This window comes from Mesoplodon densirostris, chromosome 16 (assembly GCF_025265405.1).
Source record: "Mesoplodon densirostris isolate mMesDen1 chromosome 16, mMesDen1 primary haplotype, whole genome shotgun sequence".
NCBI classification, from domain to species: Eukaryota; Metazoa; Chordata; class Mammalia; order Artiodactyla; family Ziphiidae; genus Mesoplodon; species Mesoplodon densirostris.
The window spans coordinates 56765915-56793014 of NC_082676.1; the positions used below are offsets into that span (position 1 = coordinate 56765915).

A 27100-nucleotide genomic window follows, 5' to 3' on the forward strand; every position below is an offset into this window, starting at 1 on the left:
ACGAGCAGAGCGTAAACAGGATGCTGGGTGAAAACAGTGAAAGAATGAAGACTCTAGCACAATGCCATGTAAGTCAATTAAGAACATGAATAATGCAACATATTCTAGAAGGAAACACACAAATGTACAGCTTGAGCCAAACACACTGGAGCAGCTACTTGTGGCAACGAGAAGAGCAGGAGGCTGACGGGACAAGAGATGATGAACTTGAGGCTTAAGGTTTCAGACTGAACAGTGAGATCCACGTATCAGGGGCTGGGCGATAGCATGAACTTGCTGTTTTGTACGTGAGGCCCAAAGAGGAAAATCAAAAAGGAGAGATGTGGGATTTTCCTGTCTGCACCTGTTTACTGCCAGGACCTCCCTCCATGGGACCCAAAGACCCCAGCGGGATCCTGGGTTCAGATGTGCCCTGCTCTGAAAATCTCCAAGTCCAACAATTCCAGAGGCTGAGACTGAGCTGTAAAAGCCCAACCAGAAATTCAGAGCACTCGCATATACTTTATGTCCAGTCTTTCCTGCGGGCTCCATGGGGCCCCTCTCTCTCCTCCATGCAAGTGTTTTGCCTGTACTGGCTCCCGACCACACAGGGATCGCTGGGCAGACAGACAGCACCCACGTAGCCATTTCCTCGTTATCGACAAGAGAGTCCCCCGACGATGCCCGGGACCCTTTCACAGCCTGTTGAAAGTGTGGTGGTCATGCAGGGTCTGGTTTAGAGAAGGTTTTAGCGGCAGCAGTGGCATGACGTGGGGCCGTCTCTGTCTGAAGTGTAGCCTCTACGATCAGTATAAATCCTTAACTGCTGATGCCACAGGCTGATATGGCTGTTCGGGCAAAGAGAGGCATAAATGGAGCCAAAACGTTAATACCAGCTGGTGCGTGTCGAATGCCAGGACTTGAGTGGAGACGCTTATGAATATCATTGCTGGCTCCAACTGCGTTTCATAGATGAGGCTCAGAGAAGTTAAGTACTGTGGCCAGGACCACACAGCTGAGGAGCAGCAGTGCCAGGACAGGAACTGACTCGAGAGCCCATCTTCCTCGGCTCTGCTCAGCCATCACGCCCTCCGGGGAGGCCCTTCAGGTGGGACACGGCTGGGAGGGACAAGCAGGCTTCAAAGCCAAGGAAGAGAAGGCGGGGAGGCAGCTGCATCCCTCCCGAGAGCAAGCGGACAGAGGCCAACCCCCGCCAGCCACACCCACACTTCAGCAGCCAGGGGCACAAGCAGGGCCAGGGCCAGGGCCTGATGCGTGAGACACGAGAGCGACAGCAATGCTGGCGAAGCAGAAGGCTCCCGCAGGCCACTGCGATGGGGGGCGGGGGGGCGGGGGCCTGTAGAGCCACTCCCCGCTTCTTAAGGGAAGCTGCAAATCTGGACGGTTAGGTGAAATCTCTCGATTCTCAAATCAGTTGGCAGCTAATTCACATGCTTGAATATGATGGTGCAGATGAAATAACATACGTCTACAGGCCATCAGAAGCAAGAGAATAAAATCATTAGGTCTTCAGAAACAGATCTCTGAAAAATCAGTTCCCCCAAGCTGTGCTACTGAGGCGGGGTGGGGATGGTTCCATGCTTCCCAGGGCCCAGCATCTTTCTACAGAAACAACCCAGACACCTGGGAAGGGGTGAGGCCCAGCGCACGCTCCAGAGCAGGGCTGGGACTATACACGATGGCCCGCTCCTCAGCACTCCTACCCTTGCTTGTACTCCTAGAGACTGAACACCCAGCACACCCACCCGGGGCTAGACATTCACAATACAGAATCTTTCTTAACTCTCCAAACACATTTCTCAGGGAGGTGGTGGCCTCTCCATTTTACAGGTAAGGGCACTGAGACTCACAGAGATGAGTTAACTTGTCCATGGTCGCGCTAGAATGGTCAGAGCTAGAATTTTAACCCAGGTCCAGACAACTTCCAGGCCCAGCAACTCTGCTGTTCCACACTGTTCCTTTGTTTACACAGGGGAAGTTTACAAAAAATCCATCCAGGGACTTCCCTGGCGGTGCAGTGGTTGAGACTTCACCTTCCAATGCAGGGGGTGCGGGTTCAACCCCTGGTCGGGGAGCTAAGATCCTACATGCCTCACGGCCAAAACAACCAAAACATAAAACCGAAGCAGTATTGTCACAAATTCAGTAAAGACTTTAAAAATGGTCCACGTCAAAAAAAATCTAAAAAAAAAAATCCATCCATTTCAAAAACTTTCACTGAGCCTCTACTGTGTGCCTGGTGCCACGGTGGATGCTGGAGGGATGAGGAGTTAGAGGGCGGAGCCCTACCGCTCAGGCCATCTGAGGTGAACACAAACCTCAACTGTTTTATCCACAGTGCTTCTGACACCAGATGTGTGGAGGTTTTTTTCACACCAACAACCAATTCTCAAACTTTCTGGACACCAACTGGATATCCAACGATTCGACTTAATTCTGACACTAACTACCTGAAATTAGCATCAGATCTCACGAGCTAAGGGCTCAGCCCCATGAGACTGCCCTCGCTTCGGAGGCCAAGTACAAGCCTGAGCCACTCGTACATCTAACCAACTGGTTATAAATCAGTGGTTCCCACAACCCCCTTGTCCGGTTCGATAAATTGCTAGAATGGATCAGAGAACTCAGGAAAACAGCTTACATACTATTACTGGTTTATTATGAAGGATACAACTCAAGAACAGCCAAATGGAACAGATGCATAGGGCAAGGTACTGGGCGGGGGGTGGGGGGAATGGGGCTTCCATGCCCTCTCTGGGTGTACCTCCCACCCAGCACCTCCATGTGTTCACCAACCCAGAAGCTCTCCAAACGTCAGAGTTTAGGATTTTTATGGAGATTCCATTACACAGCAGTGACTGATTAAATGATTGGCCACTGGTGGTAACTCAATCTCCAGCTCTTCTCCCTCCCCAGAGGCTAAAGGTTCCAACCTTCTAATCATGCCTTCGTCCTTCAGAGGACCAGACCCCATCCTGAAGCTATCTGGGGCTCCAGCCACTAGTCATTTCATTAGCATACAAAAACCCTACTCTTATCACTGCAGGATTTCTAAGGGTCTTAGAAGCTCTTGTGTCAGACCAAATATTGTACCAAAAGATGCTCCTTTCACCCCTATCACTCAGGAGATTGCAAGGGTTTTATGAGCTCTCTGCCAGGAACCAGGGACAAAGAGCAAGTGTGTGTTTCTTATTATATCACAATATCATAAAACCAAACGGATAAGATGAAGTTGAGAGTATAAAGGAATTATTTTAAAGTTTTACTTGGGAACTTGATTTACCCTGGACAAGGTCTCTGGAGTTTTCCTCTCCGAAGCAAAGTAAAAATAAAGTCAGAGTCAAATAAGGAACCACATGTCAAGACATGTCCCAACTCGAGGTCTTAGCATCTTTATCTGTAAAATGAGAGTGGGTTCTGTCATCATGCATTTATTCAACCAACACGACGTGCCAGGCACTGTGCCAGGAGCTGAGGTCCAGTGGTGACTAAGACTACAGCATAGGAAGTTGGTGCTCACAAAAAATCTGTATGCTCTGGTCCATTTCTCAGTAACCTCTGCAGTGAGGCGGGGTCCCAGGACCAGTTCTGGCCAACGGGCGGTGAACAGAAGTGGTCCCTACCAGTACTGGGAGGTGGCGGCTCAGGGCTGGTGTCTCTCCCACCTCTCTCTGCAGGGGGTGCTGCAGTGACCTGGGGGCCATTACTTTGCCCTCCTCCTCTTTCTCTTCAACGCGCCTTCAAAATGTGCTCCGCCCTCCTCCCCTCCAGCCTCAGCTGACGTGCTGAGGGCAGAAGAGCTGTTGCCAACCCCACTGCACAGATGGGGCCACTGAAGCACAGACCTGCCTGGCAGCCAAGATTTAACCCAGACTCCTAGCCTCAGAGTCCCTGAGAATCAAAGGGCCTTCTGATCTCATGGAGTTCCTGAAGGGTTCCTGGAAGTGTCTTGGGTGGCAGCTCCCCTGGTGTCTGTTTAGAGAATTGCAGATGGTGATGGCGCTGACAACAGCAGCTGCCATGGACTGACAGCTCTGTGCCAGGCTCAAGGGTAAACAGTTTTCATATACTACCTTGTTTAATCCTCACATCCTGCGTGGTGGGCACTATTACTAGACCCATTTGACAGATGGGGAAATTGAGGCACTGAGGTGAAGAACTTGTCCAAGGTCAAATATCCATTGAACAATGGGAACCAGAAGTCCAACCCCGGCCTGTCTACTTAATAAATAGGCAAATGTATCTCAAACTGGGGGCCCACGACATTCCCAGTTTACTCACTGCAGCATAGGGAGGTGCCTCAGGGGTATGGGGTAGAGACTCCAGCTGGCTGACCCCCAAATGCATGCTCCTCCTCCAAGAGGGAGACTTGTTTCTGGAAAGCAGTGACGCAGACAGAGGCTCCACTCCCCAGCCCCTTTCGCATCTACGTGAGGCCGAGGGACTAGCTCCTGCCAATCAGATGTAAGGAGAAGCAATGCTCCACTCTTGGGCCGAGGCACAAGTGGATGTGTCTTTTTCACACTCTCTCCTCCCTTCTCTACCCCTGGTGAAGTGTTCCAAGGCCCTAAGGGTTGGCAAAGTAGAGCTCATGGGCCAAATCTGGCCCACTGCCTGTTTCTGTGGATGAAGTTTATTGGAACACAGTCCACCGGTTTGTTCCTGCACTGTCTGTAGCTGGTTTCATGCTATAACAACAGGACTGAGTAGCTGCTGCTCAGACCACTGGGTCTACAAAAGCGAAAATATTTACTGTCAAAGCTCTTACAGAAGAAGTTTGCTGATCCCTGCCCCAGGGCATAATGAAGGCTCAGGATGGAAAGACCTTGGGCCCAGGCACAAGCCACTTCTGACCACAAACGTGGGGCAATAACGTCAACAAGGAACAAACTGAGAGTTTGGGGTTTAAATTTGCCACAGCAGCTGGCTCGGCCCCAACTAACACGTGTGGAGAAAGCGATGAGGTAGAGGGCTCCTTGCTACCCTGGCCACTGAGGGTCCAGCCCTGGGACAATGGGGCCAGTGCGCAAATATCAGCAGCTCTGCACAGTGGTAAAGATTCTCCTTCTCTGACTACACACAGCAGCCAACCTGTATTGAGGGCTAGCTCTGTGCCAGGCCCTGTGTTAGTGCTTCGAATTGGTGGTGAAGAACCTGAGATGGGGGGTCTGACCACCTGGGTTTGAAGCCCAGCTCTACTGCTCCCTAGATCTGTGGCCTTGGAAAAGTTACTTCCGTTTTATAATCTCTGAAAGAGAAAGAAGGATAATAGTAGCAGTTGCAGTGCCTGGCACAAAGCAAGCACTCAGTCTGGGCTACCTGTTACCATCATGATTATCTTCTTTGTTGGACCATTTAATTTTCACAATAACCTATGGGTTCAGTATGATAATTATCCCCAGTGGCTGATAAGCACCAAAGATGTGGTCTTCATGCTCTAGTCAGAGAAATGAATGCAAAATTCAGTGATAATTAGAAGGAAGATAGTGTTTTGTGTTGACAAGCCCCAGGAAAGGGATCAAAGAATGAGCAGGTTTCAACTAGATTTGGTGGGTTGGTTGGGAGGGAGGTGTGGTTAGTATAAGTTTTCCAGGCAGGAGATCCCACCTCCCCAGCTAACTCTTTGTTACTATTCTCTTGAACTGGCCTTGTCTTAAGCCCTTGATGAAGCCTTGATGTCTTAGGTCTTTGCTGAACATTAAGATTCCAAAAACAATCCCTTCTGTACCCTAAGATGCTGGAGATGTCAGTGATTTCTTTTCATCTTTTCTTTTCTGGGGTAATCAAGTGGACAATGGCCTTTGAAATCCTGGCTCCATTGCCTCTGTATCCCTTTAGATGCCTTCACTGAGGCTGTGATTGTAAGAATTTATAACAGCCAATTTTTCTTCTTTCTTACTTTTGCCTGCCCAGCAATCATCCCCTCCACGCCTCTGTTTAGAGGACTATAATAATCCTTTCAAAGATCTACTGTTCCTCATTTTCAGTTCACGTAGTTGGGGAAGGGCTGCCCTCCCCACTCCAGCTGCAGAAGCAGGCACATGAGACAGGTCCAGCTACTGCAATATTCCCTCTGGCCACAGAGACTGGCTCAAGGATGAGCACAGAAACGAAAGAAGTACAAAACTTGTATTCCAACAACTACAAAACATTGTTGAATGAAATCAAAAAAGACCTAAATAAATGAAAAACATCTTATGTTCCTAAAAAGGAAGACTTAATATTATAAAGATGACAATAGTCCTCACATTGATCTACAGATTCAACATAATCCCTTATCAAAATCCCAAGTGCCTTTTTTACAGAATTGACAAGCTTATCCTAAAATTCATATGGAAATTTAAGGGATCCAGAAGAGTCAAACTGTCTTGAAAAAAAGAACAAAGCTGGAGGACTCATTTCCCAATTCCAAAACTTACTACAAAAGCTTCAGTAATCAAGACAGTATGGTACTCCCATGAGGACCGATATTTAGATCAATGGAAAAGAACTGAAAGTCCAGAAATAAGTTCTCACATTTAGAGTCAGTTGATTTTCCACAAGGATGACAAGACAACTTAATGGGGGAAAGAACTAGCTTTTCAACAAATGGTGCTGGGACAACTGGATATCCACATGCAAAAGAAAGAAGTTAGACCTCTTCTTTTACACCATACACAGGAATTACCTCCAAACAAATCACAAAACTAAATGAAAGCACTAAAACTGTAAAACTGTTAGAAGAAATCAGGAATATATTTTTGTGGGGTTAGGCAAAGCTTTCTTATATATGACAACAAAAAGCATAAGGAACAAAAGAAAATAAGTACATTGGATTTCATCAATATTAAGAGCTTCTGTGTTGCAAAGGATATCATCAAGAAAGTGAAAAGACAACTCAGAATGAAAGAAAATATTTGTACATCATCTATCTGATAAGGGACTTGTATCTAAAACACATAAAGAACTACTGCAACTCAACAATAAAAAGACAAGTAACCCAATTTTAAAATGCAAAGGATGTGAATAGATATTTCTCCAAAGAACATATACAAAGATATATATAAGGACATGAAAAGATGATCAATATCATTAGTCATTAGGGAAACACAAACTGAACCACAAGGTGATACTACTTCACACCCACTAGGGTGGCGCTGAAAAAAAAAAAAAGCAGATAATAATAAGTGCTGGTAAGAATGTGGAGAAATTAGAACCCTCATACGTTGCTGATGGGAACATAAAATGATGCAGCCATTCTGGAAAACAGACAGTTCTTTAAAATGTGTAACAGACTCATCATATGACCCAGCAATTCCACTCCTAGGTGGAATGAAATGAAACAAAAGAATGAAACGAAAGAGAAAGGAAAACATATGCCCACACAAACACTTAGATGCAAAGGTCCATAGCAGAATTATTCATCATAGCCAAAAAGTGGAAACCCAAATGCCTATCAACTGATGCATGGATAAACACAATGTGCTGTATCCATACAATGGAACAGTACTTGGCAGTAAAAGGAATGAAGTGCTGATAATATTACAACACAGATGAACCCTGAAAACATGCTTCTGTGAAGTCACAAAAGACTACATAGTATATGACTCCATTTATATAACATCTCCAGAAGAGGCAAATCTGTAGATTAAAAAGTAGATTAAAGCTGTTAAAAAAAAAATGAGCACAACATCCAGGCAGATAAATGAAGTCTAAACCCAGAATTTTTGCTGGAACCACCGGAAAAGAAACTCTTTCTTCTGGGGTTGCTGTTGGGATGATATAAGCCTAGAACTGCCAGAGAGAGAGTCCATCTTGGAGAAAGCTTATCTGAGAACGAAGCCAGCACAGAGAAAGCAGAGGAGAGAGGGAAGGAGGGAAAGGGGGAGGGAGAGACAAGGTTCTGATGGGATCCTATGAGCCCTGGACCAGCTATGTCTGAAGCTGCAATCCAGTCCTGCTCTTTTCAGTCACATAAATCAAATTCCTCTCACGCTTTTGCCAATCTGGGACGGTTTTTGCTCAGGTCCTCGTTGAAACTGTGGCTCTCCCTTGACATCCTCCACTCACTGTTCAGGTCACAGAACTCTCCTTCCCTGGGCTTCCCACGCGACCCCTCAACCCTCCCAGTGCCCAGGCTTATCCAAAACTCCTCTGCCTCCTGCTCACAGCAGCCCTCTTTTTAGCCAAAGGCGTTCTCCCCACCTAGACTGCACCTAGACCAGAGCTCTATAACTCAGCTGCTTAAAAATAAACATGAGCTGTACTATTTCCAACAAGTTTTCCCACCCTATTAATTATTTATCCAGCACCTGCTTGTACAAAAAAGGAACTTGGTGGGGAAGGCATAGGGAGAAGGGCCTGGAAAGAGCAAGGCAGCTGGAAACAGCAGAGGTGGGTGGTCGCCCTCCGCCAGGGCCGGGAGCAACGGGGTGTGGTGGAGAGAGACCCTGGGGACGCGAGGGAGGGACAGGGCTCTCTGTATGGTCTTGGTGAAGCCCACCATCCCTTTGTCAGAAAGGTGTTTTTAAATTCCCGAAACAAGATACATAGGATTAGACAGAAAAGCTCAGCCTTTATATTTTGAGCACAGCTATCACAATTGTGATGAACCAGTGCAAGTGTTTCTTTGCTGGCGCATTAATAACAAGATCTAATGGCAGGTCTAATCACTGCCTTCAAAGTGATGATGAGCTTTAGGATGGTGAGCCATCTGCAGCAACTATCACGTGATAGGGAAATACACATGACTGATTTCTACTGGGGACAAAGTCACAGATACCACAACCACTGTTACAGCTTGTGGCCTAAGTTCACATGTCAGTGAGATAGTAGTGACAATAGAGTGTGATCCTTGTTCACTGATCACCTGGATTTTATCCTCAGACACTAGGATAAGAACTCCTGGGCTAAATCAGGCTGAGCCCTCAAGCAGGCCACTCTGAGCCGGTTTCTCCTCTGTAAAATGGGGCTGGGGATGGGGCCCGGCCCACTGTCGGGGGGGTATAGGGGAATGGCATTAAGAGGGCAGTGTGGCCAGGGGACCCAGGAGACGGCCTAGTACCAACCGCCACCAGCAGTTTCTGAGCTCACTGTGGGCCCGGCGTGTTCTAAGCCTGTCCTGGTACCTCCCTTAACCCTGGCAGCAACCTCAGGAGGGAGATGCCAGTACTTGAGGACACCAAGGCACAGCGAGGTGACGTGCTGGTTTACACCAGTGTATCAGGGTTCAGACTCAAGTCCAAACTCAGGGGAGCCCAGACCCGTGCTCTCCTCCACCACCCCAGAGACCCAAGTGCCTCTCACTCCCACCACCCCAGAGACCCAAGGGGGATAAAGGCCCAAAGGCTGAGTCGGACTTGGTTTTGAGCTTGAGGCCTTGGTTGCAAATCTTCCATGTCTATATGGAACACATTTTCAGCCCGGGTCAGGCAGTCCTGAGGCCGGAGACAACAGAGACCCTAAGTTTTCACCAAGAACTAGAATCTGTCCAGCCCAAAGAGAGGAAAAGCCAAATGAGCTTAGAAGAGAAGAGACTCTGACCCAGTCCCCGGGATGGAGCTGCCTGCAGGCCTGTGTTTGCCGCTGCCTCTGCCTGGCGTGGGCTTTCTGGGTTGTTTCCTAGCTAACTGCTACACAGCCCCCTTTATTTCACTTTAAATGTTCCTACCCGGACCTCTTGACTGAATCAGATCTTCTCTGTTAGAGCTCTCTGCACTGTTCCTACATAAAAGCTCATTAAAAGCACTTGAAAGTATCTTTCTTTCTTTTTTTTTTTTGCGGTACGCGGGCCTCTCACTGCTGTGGCCTCTCCCGTTGCGGAGCACAGGCTCCGGACACGCAGGCTCAGCGGCCGTGGCTCACGGGCCCAGCTGCTCCGCGGCATGTGGCATCTTCCCGGACCGGGGCACGAACCCGTGTCCCCTGCATCGGCAGGCAGACTCTCAACCACTGCGCCACCAGGGAAGCCCGAAAGTATCTTTCTTTATAGGTTTGTTTGTTAATGTCTGCCTCTGCTAAACTAAAAGTTCCACAAGGGCAGGGACCATGTCTTTCCCTACTGACTTAAACACAATTACTTAATGAATACGAATGAATATCGCATAAGAAGAAGGAAAGGCAGCAAGGGACTGAGCCAGCCTGCTTCTAGGGAGCTTCCTGTTTCAACCTGGGAGGTTGGGGCTGGACACAGGTACAAGCTGATGCACCAGCTTAACACACGGTGACTCTGCCCACTGACAGGTGTGGCTCAGAGCCTGCCCACCTGACAGCTTGAGCAGAGATCTTCCCCCTGGAGGGGAAAAGGAAGGAGAGGTGAAGAGCCCTGCTGGAAGCAACCAGGTCAGACAGTGAACAGCAACAACCCTGGAACATTGCTTCTCGAACTTTGGTGTGTATCAGCTCACCTGGCAAGCCTGTTAAACATGCAGATTCTGAGTCAACTGGGCCTGGGAGGGGGGGCTGGGTTTCCACATTTTTAACAGGCTCCCAGGTGAGGTGATGTCGATGGTGCAAAAAACACACTTTAAGTGGCAAGATCTTTAGAAAAAATAGATATGGGACAGAATTTGAAACCATCCTTTGAGGTCCTATTTGATACCGTTAATCTCAAGCCAGATATTGGCTGGAAACCCTGGCACAGAAACACAAGGTTGAGAATAAGTGAGCCTGCTGCAGCCACAGAGGGGAAGTGGACTCATCAGAAGTTCCCGTCCTGGCTCTCTCATCATGTTACCTCGAGCAACTTATTTCCTCTTCCTGGCCCTCTGGCCAGTGGCGCCCCCATCACTGATCCGCAGACCAGCGGTGCCAGCACTTCCCAAGGGTGTTTCAAAACTACAGATTCTAGGGCTGCACCCTTAGAGATTCTAATTCAGTAGGTCTGAAGTGTGGTCTGAGCACCTGAATCTGTTTAAACCCAGTGATTCACATACACATCCAGAGTGGGAAACCATCAGACAAATGACAACCACGGTGGAACTCTCCATGGTGCTGACCAGTGCCACGCAAAGTGGACTAAACACAGACTTAGGGGATGGCTGGGACGCAATCATTTCCCACTTTGTTTGAGAATCTGAAAAGATGCAGGAATCTTTTGCCCTGCTTGGTTACCGGCTTTATTGGCACACCATCGGTCATCTGGTGCATAGCAGTGATGCCTAATCTAAGGGAAAAGGGAAAACAGTTATGCCCAATTACTTCCAAAATCAATGCACTTGAGGCATCAGCAACAGTCCCCGAAGCAATGGTGAAAGACATGATGTACAGCTCTCCAGACCTGCCTGAACACTAATGGTATTACTGAGGGAAAGGCCCCAGACAGCAAAACCATTCCTTATTTGATGCTCTAGTTTGAAGAATGCCTGTGTGAAACTCCAGTCTGCGCTTTCCGTGGGGATTCCCCACTGTAAGAGGGTGGAATGAACAGAGGACGAGGGCAGAGGATAAAAGGCGGAAATGAGGGTTAAGCAGAACGCCAGGGCTGCCTGGCTGTGGCTCATTTTTCTAGCTTCCCCCAAAGATTTATGCACCTGTCTAAAACGAACTATGGATCCATTACCCAGTGCACTGAGCTGCTTTGAACATCAAGCAGCAGAAGGTCAAGCCCAAATGATAGTCCATTGCTAGCTGAAAACCTACTACCTCTCTATTTTTTTTTTTTTTTTTTTTTTTTTTTTTTTTTTGCGGTACGCAGGCCTCTCACTGCTGTGGCCTCTCCCGTTGCGGAGCACAGGCTCCGGACGCGCAGGCTCAGCGGCCATGGCTCACGGGCCCAGCCGCTCTGCGGCATGTGGGATCTTCCTGGACCCGGGCACGAACCCGTGTCCCCTGCATCGGCAGGCGGACTCTCAACCACTGCGCCACCAGGGAAGCCCCTATCTCTCTATTTTTACCCTTGTCTTTTAAAGGGAGCTGAGTAATTTTACTGTGGTTGGCAACAGTGGGCAAAAAATTTTCTTTCTTTCTTTCTTTGTTTTTTTAGTTGCAGGCCAAAGAAATTCCATACTGTTCAGTTCAAAACTTAATATCTCCTATGACCTGGGTAACCTTTCCAGGACAGTTCTAGTGTTACATCTCTTCTACTGAGTATGTTATTCAGAGATCATCAGAATTTATCTGTATGTTTGTTTAAGTGTATGCCATCTGTCTTCCCCCTTCATCCCCTTCTCCCCACCCCCAAATTGTTAAGCCCTATGCAAGCAGGGCTCTTAACTGTTTAGCCTCAGTGGCTGGCACATAGTAGGTGCTCAAGAAAGAGCTGCTGAATGAATGAGTGAATGCATGATGCTCCTCCTCTCAATAACTCTGTAGACCTCTGTGCAGTTCTCTGGGCCAGTGTCTCCTGCTATTCATCCTCCACAATGCTTCCCAAGAAGCCTGAGAAGTCCAGCTGCTCCACGAACTCTGCCTTCCAAAGTGCTGTTTCCTTTGCCTGGAATTCCCCATCTCACTCAACAGCTGGATCCTGCTCATCCTTCAAGGCTCATCCTTCAAGGCTCATCCTTCAAGGCTCTGTTCTGAAACTTCTCTGATCTCCCTCTTTCCCTTCTCCCCCAGGCTGGTCCCCCCTTGCTATTTTGCCTACACACACTACCCATGCCCTTTTCTCCTGGTGACAGTGCTATAATCTTCCCCTGGGAAATCAACCTTTTCCCACTCTCAGATCATGGGGTTGGGATGGGATTGATTCCACCCCTTGACTCAAGGCTGAGCACATGACCTGGCCAATCACAGTCGTTATTATTGACCCTGGAATAGGCACAGGACTCAGTGAGTCCCCAGTGGCACTCACTGGGCCAATGAGCATCAGTGCTGAGACCAGAACACTGAAAAGAGATTTACTCTGTCTGAGCTGTTAAGGTGATACAGAGAAAGCCTAGAGGTGTGTGACTATCTTTGCCATGAGAGGGGAACCTGCCTGAAAATGCAGCCAACTCAGAAAAAAAGCAGATGGAGAGAGAAACAGATAGGCAGACAGATAAGAAGCAAGACAGCAAAAGAGAAAATGACTGGTCAAAATACTGACCTCTGATGATGTCACTGAGCTCCCGAATCCAGCCATTCCTGAAGTCAGACCTCAACTTCTCAGTTACAGAAGCCAATGAGACCTCTTTTTAAACTAAAAATAGTTTGATTTTGGTTTTTATCACTTGCAGGGAAAAGCATCCTAGATGATATACTCTCCCCTTTGCACCCACAAAACCCTGGATTTAACCTTCCCCATAGCACTTACTGGGGATGGGGTGTTCTACCAATTGCCCTACGAAACTGTGAGCTCCCTGAGGGCAAGAAACACATCTCATTCACCTCAGTAGCCATAAGACTTGGTGTACCATAGCTACGCAATAAAGGTCTGTGAAATGAAAGAGTGAAAGAATGTTCATCTGGACATTAGCGAAGCTTTCCATTTATTTGTTTTCCTTGAAGGGCCTTTCCGACAAGAACCCTTAGGCTCCTCAGGGTCTTGGCTACTTCCAGTCTGCTTTACTCCCCTGAGTGGCTGTTTTTCAGTTCTCCGAAGTCAGAGGTTCCAGAGATGACAGGACGGGGCAGACCCAAGGTGCTGAGAAAGCACACGGCCCAGGGCCCTAATATTCCTGTGCTTCTTGCTCCCCTGGACTTCATCCAAGGCTGAAGCCATCACTGGGTCCTACACTGTCCAGGTGCGGGGCTGGGGCACCAGGACATGGAGGATCCAACACACGCCTGAACCCGTTAATTCTTCACGCCCCTGTACCTTCGCTGATGCCTTCCCCTGACTGAGTGCCCTTCCCTTTCCTCTCTACTTAATTCTCCAGAGCTTACATGATAAATTGTCTGCTTCAAGGAGTCTGCCCTGAACGTCCAGGGATGACAAGTTCAAAAGCCTTCAGAGACCAGAAGCAAGAGAAGAGAGTCAGGCTGGTGACCCAGGGAGCACACGCCCCATCTTAGGACCAGCCTCCATTCAGCTCCTGCCAACCGCTGCCACAAGAAAATCCAAGATAACGACCAGTCTCCCCTTGCTGGGCAGCCCGTGTACTCTGAACTGAAGACATAGGTTTATTATTACCGCTGTCACTGTGACCCTCATCACCATCATCATCATTAAATACAAACTATGTCTCAGGCAGAATGTACCCTGTGTGCCACCAGCTGACAACTTCTGGGCTGGGACTCTGTCCAAGGCACGAAATAGGACTACAACACCACAGAGTACAGTCACCTAAGTGTGTCTGTCTTTCCTCCAAGGTCCCGTCTCTGCAGGTCGGACGCCACATCTCCAGGTCTGCTGATGACTCCCTCAGTCCTCAGTGGCTCTGTACTAACCCAAACCTCACTGGCACCAGGAGCAGACGTTGTGTCCACGCTCCGGCATGTGTCTCCCTGCTCACCCCGTCGAGCCATCCTCCACGTGGCAGCAATGTCTCCACAATAAAAATGAGATCGTGTAATTCCTCTGCTTAAAATTCCTAAATGGCTTTCTCCCCAACACACACACACACACACACACACACACCTCTCCACACATACACCATGTTTAAACAAATCACTATAGTTATAAAATGTACAGATGCTACAAAGGGAAAAAAAAAACCCAAAACATTGGGCTGAAAAAGCCCCTCCCTCAGGGAGGGAGAGCATTTATTCTGGGTAGCTGGGAAAGGGTTCCCTGAAAAGGTAGAATTTAAGCTAAGGGCTGACAGATGCAAAAGACCAGTCATAGGAAGGGTGGGGGATGGAGTATTCTAGAGGAACTGTATGTGCAAAGGCCCTGAGGCATGGAAGAGCTTGAGGGTTCAGGATCTAAGAGGGAGACATGCACAGTGGCATGAGGTGGGGCAGGGATAACAGTTCCCCGGCCACCAGGACACTGAGAGGATTAGATGAAAGTGTGCAGGCCAAGTCCTTGGCACCAGGCCTGGATGGAGTTAGTGCTCAGTGAATAGCTGGTATGCTTAGTAAGATGGGTGCTGATGTGAAGGAGGCCTTGTTTATCTCCTGCTGCTAGGAATAAGGCTGCCCAGGTCACAAGGGAGAGCTAAAAGCCAGCATCAAAGCCTGTATGATACAAAACGGTTCCCTTTTCATGGGCTTATGAAAGCTTCTAAACTCAATACAAAAAGAACTTTGCTTTCCCACGGAAGGCAGAAGAGCTGAGAAAGTAATGACGAGAAAGTTCCAAGGAGGTGGCTAACCTTAGCGTAGAGGTAGAGAAGACCAGCTCCCCAGAGACGCAAAGGGAGTTGTGTCCAACACTTCTCAGACATGCAAGGCTTTCTGGACCCCATCTCAGGGAGAGGAGCTGTGGAGGGGTTGACTCTGGGTGCATATTAAAGAACATAACTTGGGGCCTCATGTTCCTTCGTGCAAATAACCACACACAGACACACACAAGACACACCCCTCCACACATACACATACACCTGATCCAGCCCCTACTGATAGCAGACTTCATGCTAGTGTCTTGGTGTGTTGTGTAGAGTCTGATGAGAAGTCGTTGCTCCTCTGGGAAACTGGACCAGTGAGGAAGCACACATGTAAACATATGTACGCACTAAAGCATTATGGGGGCTGTGAAGGCAACGGGTGCCAAGCACGTGGGAAGCACAGGGAGGAAGAACAGGTGGTGGGCTCTACTGTGAGGGGAGCGAGAGTGGCTTCTTGGAGATGAAGACAAGAGTTATATCTTTTAAAAATAATGCACAAAGGGACTTCCCTGGTGGTCCAGTTGTTAAGAATACACCTGCCAGGGCTTCCCTGGTGGCGCAGTGGTTGAGAGTCCACCTGCTGATGCAGGGGACGCAGGTTCGTGCCCCGGTCTGGGAAGATCCCACATGCCGCGGAGCGGCTGGGCCCGTGAGCCATGACCGCTGAGCCTGCGCGTCCGGAGCCTGTGCTCCGCAACGAGAGAGGCCACAACAGTGAGAGGCCCACATACCACAAGAAAAAAAAAAAGAATACACCTGCCAATGCAGGGGACATGGGTTCGATCCCTGGTCTGGGAAGATCCCACATGCTGCAGGGCAACTAAACCCATGCACCACAACTACTGAGCCAGCGCTCTAGAGCCAGCGAGCCGCAACTATTGAGCCCACGCGCCGCAACTACTGAGCCTGCACTCTAGAGCCTGTGCGCCATAACGACTGAAGCCCGCACGCTCTGGGGCCCATGTGTCGCAACTACTGAAGCCCGTGTGCCTACAGCCCATGCTCCGCAACAAGAGAAACCACCACAATGAGAAGCCCATGTACCACAACGAAGAGTAGCCCCCACTCGCTGCAACTAGAGAAAGCCCACATGCAGCAACAAAGACCCAGCGCAGTCAAAAGAAAAAAAAATAAAAGAATGCACAAAGGGTGGCATCCAGAAAACATAAAAAGATCATAGAAACAAATAAAGAAGATACAAGAATTCCAGTGGAAAAATGACCAAAGGATATAAACAGGCAAGAAAGGGAAGAGGAGATATGAAGGGCCAAAAATCATGAACAGATCATCAACCTTATCAGTAATCAGGCAAATATGCAAAAACCATGATGAGGTACCATCTTGTTCCCACTGTGTTGACAAAACATAAATTACAACTGTACCGATGCCAAGTGTTGAAAACAATGGGAATTCTCATCCACCTGGTTGGGAGGGCACACTTGGTACCACCACCTGGGAGTGCAATTTGGCAACAGCTAGGGAGGTTGAAGACAAGCATGCCCTATGAGCCGGCAACCTCACTCACAGGTACATCACCTATCAGTCTAAAACATGTGTGCCAGGAGATATGGAAGGATGCTCACTGCAACACTGTTTGAATAAGGAAAATCATAAACAAACTAAATATCACCACTCTGGGAAACCCTCTGGCAGTCTCTACTAAAGTGGAACATATGCCCATCCTCTGACCCAGCAATTCCATTCCTAAGTATAGACCCACAGAAATCAGGGCTGATCTCCACCAGAAGACATCTACATATAAGAATGTTATGGGCTTCCCTGGTGGCGCAGTGGTTGAGAATCTGCCTGCCAATGCAGGGGACACGGGTTCGAGCCCTGGTCTGGGAAGATCCCACATGCTGCAGAGCAACTAGGCCCGGAGCCACAACTACTGAGCCTGCGCGTCTGGAGCCTGTGCTCTGCAACAGGAGAGGCTGCGATAGTGAGAGGCCCGCGCACCACGATGAAGAGTGGCTCCCACTTGCCTCAACTAGAGAAAGCCCTCGCACAGAAACGAAGACCCAACACAGCCGAAAATTAAATAAATAAATAAATAAATAATAAAATTAAAAAAAAAAAAGAATGTTAATTACCGCACTATGTGTAACTGAGCCAGACTGGAAGCCACACAAATATCTACCAACAGTCAAAGATTAAAAAACGTTGTGATATATTCATACAATGGAATATTCTCAATGGAATTTATACAATGTGACTTATTCATACAATGGAATACTACACAGCAATCAAAAAACAATGACTGCTCCTTGCAAGAGCACAGATGAGCCTTATAGATGTGATGCTGACAGGAAGAAGCCAGACACAAGGGAGGACAAAGTCTATGATCCCACTGATGTCAAGTCCTAAACCAGGCAGAATGAATCTATGGTACTAGGAATCGGGAGAGTGGCCACCCCTGTGGGGAGAGTGACGAGGAGGCTTGGAGTTGAGCTAACAGTCTATTTCTTGGTCTCCGTGTTGTTCGCATAGGTGTGTTCATTTTGTGAAAATCCATCAAGCTATACACTTAAGACTGGAGGTATGTTGTACCTCAATTTAAAAAATAACAACAACAACAACCCCCCCCCAACCACAACAATAAGAGAAATGAAGAGGGAGAGGAAGGAGAGAGAAGGGAAGAAAGAAGAACCCAGCATGCATATGTCTGAGTCATCACAGGTTACAAAAGAATGGCAAGCAAATTAGAGAGGCTTCTCTGTAGACCTATTATTTCAAGCTAGCATTTGAGGTGCTGTGCTAACAGCTCACTGGCAGCTTCTCATTGGATCATCACGGGAGCCTGTGCTGTAAGAGCCCTCGCCCCATGTGGCAGCTGAGACAACCGAGTCACAGGCTTGCCCGAGGTCACGCAGCCAGTGTGTGCCAGAGACGGGGTCTGAACTGCGGCCAGTGAGACGTCACAGACCACACGCTTAAACCCTTAGCCCCTGGCAATTTAGAAGCTAAATTGCATGGGTTCTAAAAATGCCCAAGGCCCGTGGAGCTGCAGAGAAAGTCAAGAGGAAATGGATGGCTTCCTCCGTACCTGAAGGATTCTGACCCCAGAGACCTGGTAATGGGGACAAAACTAAAATGGCAACAACTTGAGAAATTAAAGCTGTTTTTTCCCCAGCTTGCTAAAGATGAACCAAGATCACAAGACACAGTTCTCAGATGTTAATGGGAGTACTGAAGGGGAAGGTAGCGATTATTCTCACTTATTGGAGACGTGAGTAAAAGCTGAGAAGTACTCTTTCGGGTTGTAATTTTTAAGCAGTTGTCCAAAAATGTGAGGGGGGAAAAGGCAGATATAACATGGGTTAAGTATATTCAGAAGACCTTCAGAGCTAGAAGGAGAGGTTAAATAATGAGGTACAAGTTGTTTAACAGCCCCAGAAATATTTGAGGCAACACTTAATGCCCAGGAGTGAGTCAAGTGTGTTATAATTCATGTCAATTTCCAAACCGATGGCTCCCACACTGCTGCATCAGAGGCCTCACCAGAGATGAGTAAATGAGTAATGGGGAGCTGACCCATTCTGGCTGGTGAACTGGGGGCAGGGGGAGGCCAGAGCCCAGGTGTGTCACACGGCACAGCTAATGCAATGTCACTGTAGACCCTCCTGCAAATATTCTGTGTTGGGTCTACATCCAACTGGCAGGCAGGGCCTGAGAATATTTCTAGGAGCAATTATCGAAGAGCTGTAAGTGTTAAGTGATGAAGGGAACTGAGGAGAAAGGGAATTGGAAGTCGTACAATGCTGACGTCACACACCGATTTCTATGTAGCTTGAGTTCATTTGTTCATCAAACGTGTTTAACTCAGCAGCTACTATGTGCCAGGCACTGGGTGAGATGTTGAGAAGACAAAGACTCATCAGGCCTGGTTCTGCTCTCTAATTCCATGGCTAATGGGGGTGGGGGGTGGGGGAGAGGGCTGTGCATCAGGCAGCCCAGAGGCAGCATGGGAAAGGAATCCAGAGGAAGGACGGCTAACACTCTGAGTTCAGGTAAGGCTTCCTGGAGGAGGTGGGACCGGCAAGGTCTGTGACCTGAGACCACCAAGATGATTCTCTTGGAATCAAACTCTCCATATGCTACATGCAGAAAACACGGGGGATGGGACCAGAGCAGCAAATACACCTCTAGCTTCTGGCTCTGGATTATTCGTTTATAAAATGACCTTGATTTTGTTTAAAATAAATTTATTTATTTTATTTATTTTTGGCTGCATTGGGTCTTTGTTGCTGCGTGCGGGCTTTCTCTAGTTGTGGCGAGCTGGGGCTACTCTTTGTTGCAGTTGTGCGGGCGTCTCATTGAGGTGTCTTGTCTTTGTTGCAGAGCACGGGGCTCTAGGCGCGTGGGCTTCAGTAGTTGTGTCATGCGGGCTCAGTAGTTGTGGCTCGCGGGCTCTAGAGCATAGGCTCAGTAGTTGTGGCACACGGGCTCAGTTGCTCCGTGGCATGTGGGATCTTCCCGGACCAGGGCTCGAACCCGTGTCCCCTGCATTGGGAAGCGGATTCTTAACCACTGCGCCGCTAGCGAAGCCCTGACCTTGATTTTTAAAATTGGATTTTAATTTGATGTTATAGGAAAGTCCTCCCAAGAACTCCCCACTCATTAAATATATATCCGTATCTGCATATGTACACTTATACATAGTCCAGGTCTAGGGCTCAGCCCTGTCTCCCTCCTGAGACAATTTTTCTGGCAAGATGACTTCGGCAACTGTTCTCCTGGAAAATATCTTAAGAGGCCTTTACTGTATTAAAGAAAAACACCAATGTGTGATGTGTAATGAGCCCAATTTCTTTTTTCTTCTTGTTTAATACATTAAGTACTGGGACTATGTACACAGTGGTTGGCAGAGCGTCAAGTAAGAAACAACCTTGTGTTTATGGCTTCCTTCGGCTGCAGCTTCTTTTCTCTCCTAAATTTCTCTCGGAAAAACTTCAGCTTCAGGGGATGGTGTCTGAGCTCCTTGTGTCTCCGTTCCAGTTGGGTGCCGGTATCTGCACTGCCTTCTGGATCTTCTTCCACATGAGGGTGTTTCTGGCAGAATCCCGTGAGATGTTGTTATCTCCACAGAGAAACCTCTGGTAACAGTGACTTCCTGCAGTACCAGCTCCTGGATCTGGGGGTGGGTTTAGAGGCTTCTGGACCAGGAGGCACAGTGCCATTAGAATGAGTCTGACTCAATCCCTAATAGGAGCCACAGGACCTTGGGCGGTGTGTTTACAGCATCCGAGCTTGGTTTCCTCACCTAGAAGACATTTTTCTACAGGCCTTGGCAACAACTGCATGATGAGAAAATGAATACAGAGCCTCCAGTATATATGACAAGCCAGGCACAGGATGGCTGGCATTACTGTACACAGAAACACAGGGTGTGGAGGTTCTGGACGGACCACCTATGTCAGGCTCGTCCACTGCTCAGGCTCAGAGGCCCAGCATCCTCTACAGTACAGATGCGCTTATGTGTCTGCTTGCTCCAACTCACAACCAGACCATATGCCCCTTTAACAAACCCATACGTAGTACTTATCACACGCAAGCACAGTTGTGAGCACTTTAGAAACGTTACCACCTTAAATCCTCATAACATCACTAGGAGGGAAGTGCTACGACCATCCCTGCTACACAGAAGGGAAAGTGTGGCACAGAGAGGTCAGATAACTTGCCCAAGGCCACACAGCTAGTGAACCAGCAAGAACTTTTTTTTTTTTTTTTTTTTTTAACTCTCAGGGTTGGCAAAGTCCTGCAGAATGAATACATACACAAACGAATGAATGACTGACTCTCCATACACTTAGGTTTATCAGGAAAGTTTATAAGCCTTCGGGTCAACTACGAAGGCAGCAGCTCCTGGCTCTAAAAATGGTCCCTAAGTGAGGGTAGGCGGTATGTGAGGCCTGGATGGTTCGGCAGAAGGGAGAGGCAACCGGGGGCCCTGGTGTCACCTGCTCCCTGATTTCTACACCAACGAGGTGAAGAAACTGAATTATGGAATCAATGTAAACATCTACCAACTGGGCAATGGCTAAATAATCTACTCACCCACCCTCCAGGGTCCTCTGCAGCAGATCTGTGGTGAGAGGGTGAAGGCTTAGGGCTCTGCAGACTGTCTGCCTGGGCACACACATCAGCCTTGACACCGCCGAGCGAGATGACCTTGGACAAGTCACTTTACCTCTCTGTGTCTCCATTTCCCCAGTTGTAAAGTGAGGTACTAGTAATGTTCTTTTACTCCAGGCAAGGAAAGAGGCATGAGGTAGGCAAAATAAGGCCTCCCCCAGAGATGTTCTCACCCTAATCTCCAGGACCTGTGACTACATTATCTTACATGGCAAAAGGGACTTTGCAAGGTGTGATTAGGGATCTTGAGATGGGGAGATGACCCTGGGTTATCTGGCTGGACCACATCTAATCTCAAAAGTGGAGAACCTTTCCCTGCTGTGGTCAGTGGAAGATGTGACTACGGAAGAATGGTCAGAGAGATGCAGCGTAGAAGACGGCAGAAGGGGCCACAAGCCGAGGCATGCAGGAAGCCTCTAGAAGCTGCAAAAAGGCCAGGAAACAGATTCTTCCCTGGAGCCCCCAGAAGGAACCGACCTGGCCAACACCTTGACTTTAGCCCAGTGAGACCTGTGTCAGACTTCTGACCTCCTGAACTACAAGACAATACATGTGTGTTGCTCTAAGCCACCAGGTCTGTGGTATTTGTTAAGGCAGCCGTAGGAGCCTAATGCAGATGCACTGAGGAGATGGGCACAAGGATGGCAAGGATGTCCCCTGAACTGCCTGCGTCCCCACCTGCTCCCTCATGTGAGATTCAGCCCCGGGACTCCTGCCGGCCCTTCGAGCACTTTCCCTCCTGCAGCAAGCAGCTCTGCTTCCCCCTCCTTGCTCTTCTCCAAGGGCACTGGAACCCTCCGCCAGCCCACAGGATTCACTAGTTTTTCTCCCTACAAGAACCTGAAGTTTGAGAAGGCAGAGACCATACTTTAAATCATCTTCGACTCCCCACACCTAGCAGAACACCCCTGCACTTGTAACATGCTTGCCAAGTGGAAGAATTCATCAGCCTCCGCGTTCCTCCAGATGCCTGCTCATTCCCACTGCTGGCTGGGGTCCTGCCATCACCCCTGGGGCTGTGTTGCAATCTATGCCTCTCAGGAGCTGCAAAGGCGCATTCCACGGCTCAGCGAGTGCCCCTCGGTCCCTCCACCGCACATTGGTGTATGTGTTTTTAATGAGAATTTTAATGCATAATTTCTCCAACAAGTTGAATTATCTGCAGCCCGGGGGAAAGCGATTTGCCTTGCCTTAGTGCAAAATGAACTTTCAGAGACCGACTCCATTATCCTAAGAAGGAACCATAGTCCCTCAATTCTCACTTGCTCACTGAGCAATAATGTAGACTTTTAGTAGCAACATCAAAAACACATCCTCCACCTAAGCCCTCATGCCAGCGAAATCCTTTTGGACAGCGAGCTCCAGTCCACACCCTCAGGTTGCTAGGCAGCCCGCTTTCCTGTCTGCAAAGGCTTGCCAGGCTCTTGCCCATTCTGCAAGAAATATTCAGCCAAAAGTGGAGTGGGAACAACCTCCAAAGGTACCCTGAGAGTTATTCTACTCACTTTTGGAATTCAGAGTTTTTTGAATTTGTGCCAAGACCCAGAGAAGTAAAGAAGAAAATAAAAGGGAAACTTCCATTTAATTTCTGTTCATTTATTCATTCATTCAGGCCACGGTGTCTCTGGTGTGTCCATTCTATACTAGGAGCTGGAGACAGCAGTGAACAGAAACAGACCCAGGTCCTGTTTCCTGAGCTTCCATTCCAGGGCAGAGAGATGGATGCTACTCAAGTACACAAAGAAATCATTTCCAACCATGGTATGTGCCAGGAGAGGCTGGGAGAAAATGAAAACAGAGCAACGGGCTAGAGAGTGGCACTGACAAAGGTGCTGGGAAAGGCTTCTCTCCGAGGAGTGGAATTGAGCTGAGGCCTCACGAGTTGGAGGTCTGTCCATGCAGAGATGGGGAAAAGCTGTTCCAGGCAGAGGGAACAGCAGGTGCCAAGGCCAGAGAATCCCATGGAAGTCTTTGGAGGTCAGAGTGGCTGGGTCTGTAGAGGGAGAGGAGGGGGGCCCGAGATAAGGTAGGGGAGGAAGTGGGGGACCTATCGGGGGACACCTCACAGGCCACAGCAAAGAGTCCTGAATTTAACTGGTGCCGCTGGTGGGTTTTAATCAACAGTGATACAATCTGACTGATGTTATACAAACCTCACTCTGGCTACAGTGAGGGAAAGGGACTGTAGGCAGGGCAAGAATGGAAATATCTTTAGCAAGTGCTCTGGGCACCCTGCCCATTTATAACTAAACACATACGTGGCATATGGAGATAAAAGAAATGATTTGGCGAAGACAAATTTTGCATCCAGAAACTATAAAATGTGTAAATTTAATCAATTTTTTAAAAGTTCAAACTGGGGTTAAGATCACATTTTACTTCTAAAGCTGGGGAAATATCTAGAAGTTCAGGCTAGAAAGATACTCATCTGATGAATTTTAAAAGGCTACACTATGTTTAATATGTCCTTGAATACTGTCCAGGACTGTGGATTCTGGAGTCAATCATTTAACGGGTCCAAGGCTTAGAGCAACAAGGTGCATGTAACTCAGTCCACCCAAGGATGTTGTGTCAACGTGCCTTAATGGTCCAAGTGGGCAAGCGTTTCACTGGTGAAGTGATCCAATCAAAGAAAAGATTTTGATGTAGTACATTTTTCTGGGTCAATTTAGAATCAAAGCTCTCTAGAAAATTTGCCCTCAGGGTATCAAAGCAGGTACCCTGAGCAATCAGACCAGTTGTGGCCAGCGCAAGCTTGGTCTCTAAAGAAGAGCTCATCGTTGGCCTCTGTCGGGCACTGAAGTCCTGAATCCTGACTCATTCTGCCCTTGAAAATCAGACGGATCCTGAGATCTGTCCTGGGCATCAGCCAACGTGTACTCTGGTGGGGGACGGGGTGTGGGGGGGTGGAGGGAATCAAACTACAGTCGGACCCTGACCATCCAATTAAAAGCTAAAGGGCCGCACAGACGAGAAAAGAGGCTGAGACCCCAGGACAGCTCTGAGCTGTCAGATGCCTGAGTAAGAGAGGAAATGGTCAGATCCACCCCTGACCATGCAGGGCAGGACCAAAGACCTAGTTAAGAACCAGCCAGTGCATGTGTACGAGCCGGTCATCACTGGGCCAGACCCCACCAAGATGGTACCTTAATGCCAAGCTCATTTATTTGCAAATAGGGTTGTCCTGGGTGGCCTATTGGTACAGATTTCACAGGCGAAAAGGCCACTGCTGCTGTAGGTCAGTCCTGGATTGACAGGGACGGGAGGACGGGGGGGGGCAGGGCTGCAGGTGACCCACCTCAGAGGGGAAACTCCCTTGCGGTCCCTGCTCCTGGCACAGCAGAGACAGGACTGCTTCACAGTCTTTCTAAGTCACGGAACTCCGGAAAGCTCTTCCTACCCCTCAGGCCTACAATTCATCTCACTAAACCTGAGCCTCGAACACCAACATACTTAGGACTGGTGCTGTTCTTGGCAACTTTGTCTTGTCTTACTAAGTGTTGCCTAACTATAAGGCTTGAGGAGAGATGGAGTGGGGAGGGCGTCCCTTTGGGCTGCAGAGAAATCATTCAGCAAGTGTGGGTCCCAAAGGTGTCCACATCCTAATCCCAGAGCCTGAGAGCATCTTACCTTACATGGCAAAAGGGACTTTGCAGAACTTGAGGTAGGAGATGATCATAGATTATTGGGAGCGGGGGGCTGGGAGGGCACTGTGGTCACAAAGGTCCTTGTTAGAGGAAGAGGAGTCAGAGAAGGAGATGTGACTACTATCTAGAGAGAGGCAGAGACCAGAGTGATGTGACTGCGGCTTTGAAGACAAAGGGGGCCACAAGCCAAGGGCCTCTAGAAGCTGCAAAAGGCAAGGCTCCTCGGGAGTCTCCAGAAGGAGCACAGCCCTGCCCACGCCTTAATCGGATCCCAGAGAGACTAGTTTTAGATAATAAACCTGAACTGTTTTAGACCACTAAATGTGTGGGAATTTGTTACAGCAGTCATAGGAAGTGAAAACACAGTGAAAGACAGACATGTCCCCAGTTCAGCCTTGTATAATTCCCTCAGTGAGACGCAGACGGGCCGCGTTCCCTGCAGGTATCATGGAAGGGCTGCTTCCGTGTAATGCTCTGCAAATGAGACCATCTTACAGGGATAATATGCTGGTTATGTAGAATTTTGTTCTGTGACATTTTAGGACATTCTGGATGGGTCCCAAGATTTGTATGAGCCTGCAAGTCATTAGATTAAATCAGTATATAGTCCCCCCCACCTCTTTTCATTAAGAATTATTGTACTCCTTGCTATGAACAAGTATAGAATTTCTAAGTCTTCTGTTTTTATGGACTCAACTCCACTTTTTTTCAACAGAAAAAAAAAAGAACAACAGGTTTATTCTGGGCCTGAGATAAACCTGCTTTATAACTGTTTAAATTATGCTCCAGCACACCCTGATGTGATCAGGTTTCTAATCTGGTTTAAACACAGAAATCTCTGAAGATGTAAACGTTAACGGTCAATAACAGTTTTCTCTCTGGAATTCCCAAGTGTGGGGAGTGGGTTATGGAAACTCTTGCTCTGGGTTTTCTATGATAAAGACTGTAGGAAATCCTAGGCAAGGCGCCTCCTCCAGAGACAAACTAGGAAATTCATGGCTAATGGAATCTGCACAAGCTTTGTCAATGTGATGGCGCTTGGTCCCCACACTTCCTGTGCTTCAGCACCACCCAGAGAGCTTGTTAACCCACCCTGCTGGGCCCCAGCCCCAGAGCCTGTATTCCAGCAGGTGCAGGATGGAGCCTGAGAATCTGTATTGCTAACAAGCTCCAGGTGAGGCCCACGCTGCTGACCAGGAGCCACACTCTGAGAACCACAGGAGGAGAGGAATGCCTCCCATCCAAGGCCCGTTTCCTCCCAGGCCCCGAGAAGGGTCCACGCTACCTCATCTGATTCGACTGCCCCTGCCAAGCTAGCCAATACACTGCAATTGATGAAATGTCTCTGTCTCCTACTTGACAGGAAGCCAGGAGCCACCTGGAGAGCTTTTAAATCCCTCAGTGCCCAGGCCTCACTCCAGACCAAGGAACTCAGGATGGCGCTGGGGGGTGGGCAGGTCTCAGAGTTTTTAAAGCTTCCCAAGTGATCCAAAGCACAGCCATGATGGAGAACGGCTGCAAACGTGATGGAGGACAGAACGATGCTGACCGGCTGAGGCAGAGAACACAGTGGGGCCCGACGCCCGGCTCGCTGTCATCTTCGGTGCCCCTTGCACTGAGACACTTAACTGGTGCTCCATAAATGCCGGCTGGATGAATGAATGAATGCTAATCGACCAGCAAGCACGCGCGGGGCAAGCGCCTCCTTTCTCCAGGGTACTTGGAGAATACACAGAAACAAATTAGGTCATTATGAATGACTAAACTTCATGAGGCAGTAATAATATAAGGAGCTCCTCTGAGAAAGCCCTGCCTGGGAAATAACTCCATATTCTTAAGTCCAAATAAATATCATGACAACCATGGATTAAAAACTAGAAAACTTTTTTTTTTTTTTTTTGGTCCAGAATAGGAGCTGGCAAACTATGCCCCACAGGCCAGATCCAGCTGCCACCTCTTCTTAAAAGTAAAGTTTTACTGGCACACAGACGCACCCACGTGCATCCATACTGTCTGCAGCTGCTGCCATGATGGCAGAGCTGGGTATTTTTGGCTGAAATGGTACGGTGCGCAAAGCCAAAATATTTACTCTCTGGCCTTTGAACAGAACAGGTCTGTCAGCCCCTGCCTTAGAGAGATGAGAGGACG

General features: G+C 48.4%; 1 protein-coding gene across 2 annotated transcripts in view; it reads right to left on the reverse strand.

Annotated features, from left to right (window-relative positions):
• The window catches only part of SNX29 (sorting nexin 29), a 564284-nt gene that overhangs the window by 72156 nt on the left and 465028 nt on the right, over positions 1-27100 (reverse strand). The window lies entirely within an intron of this gene.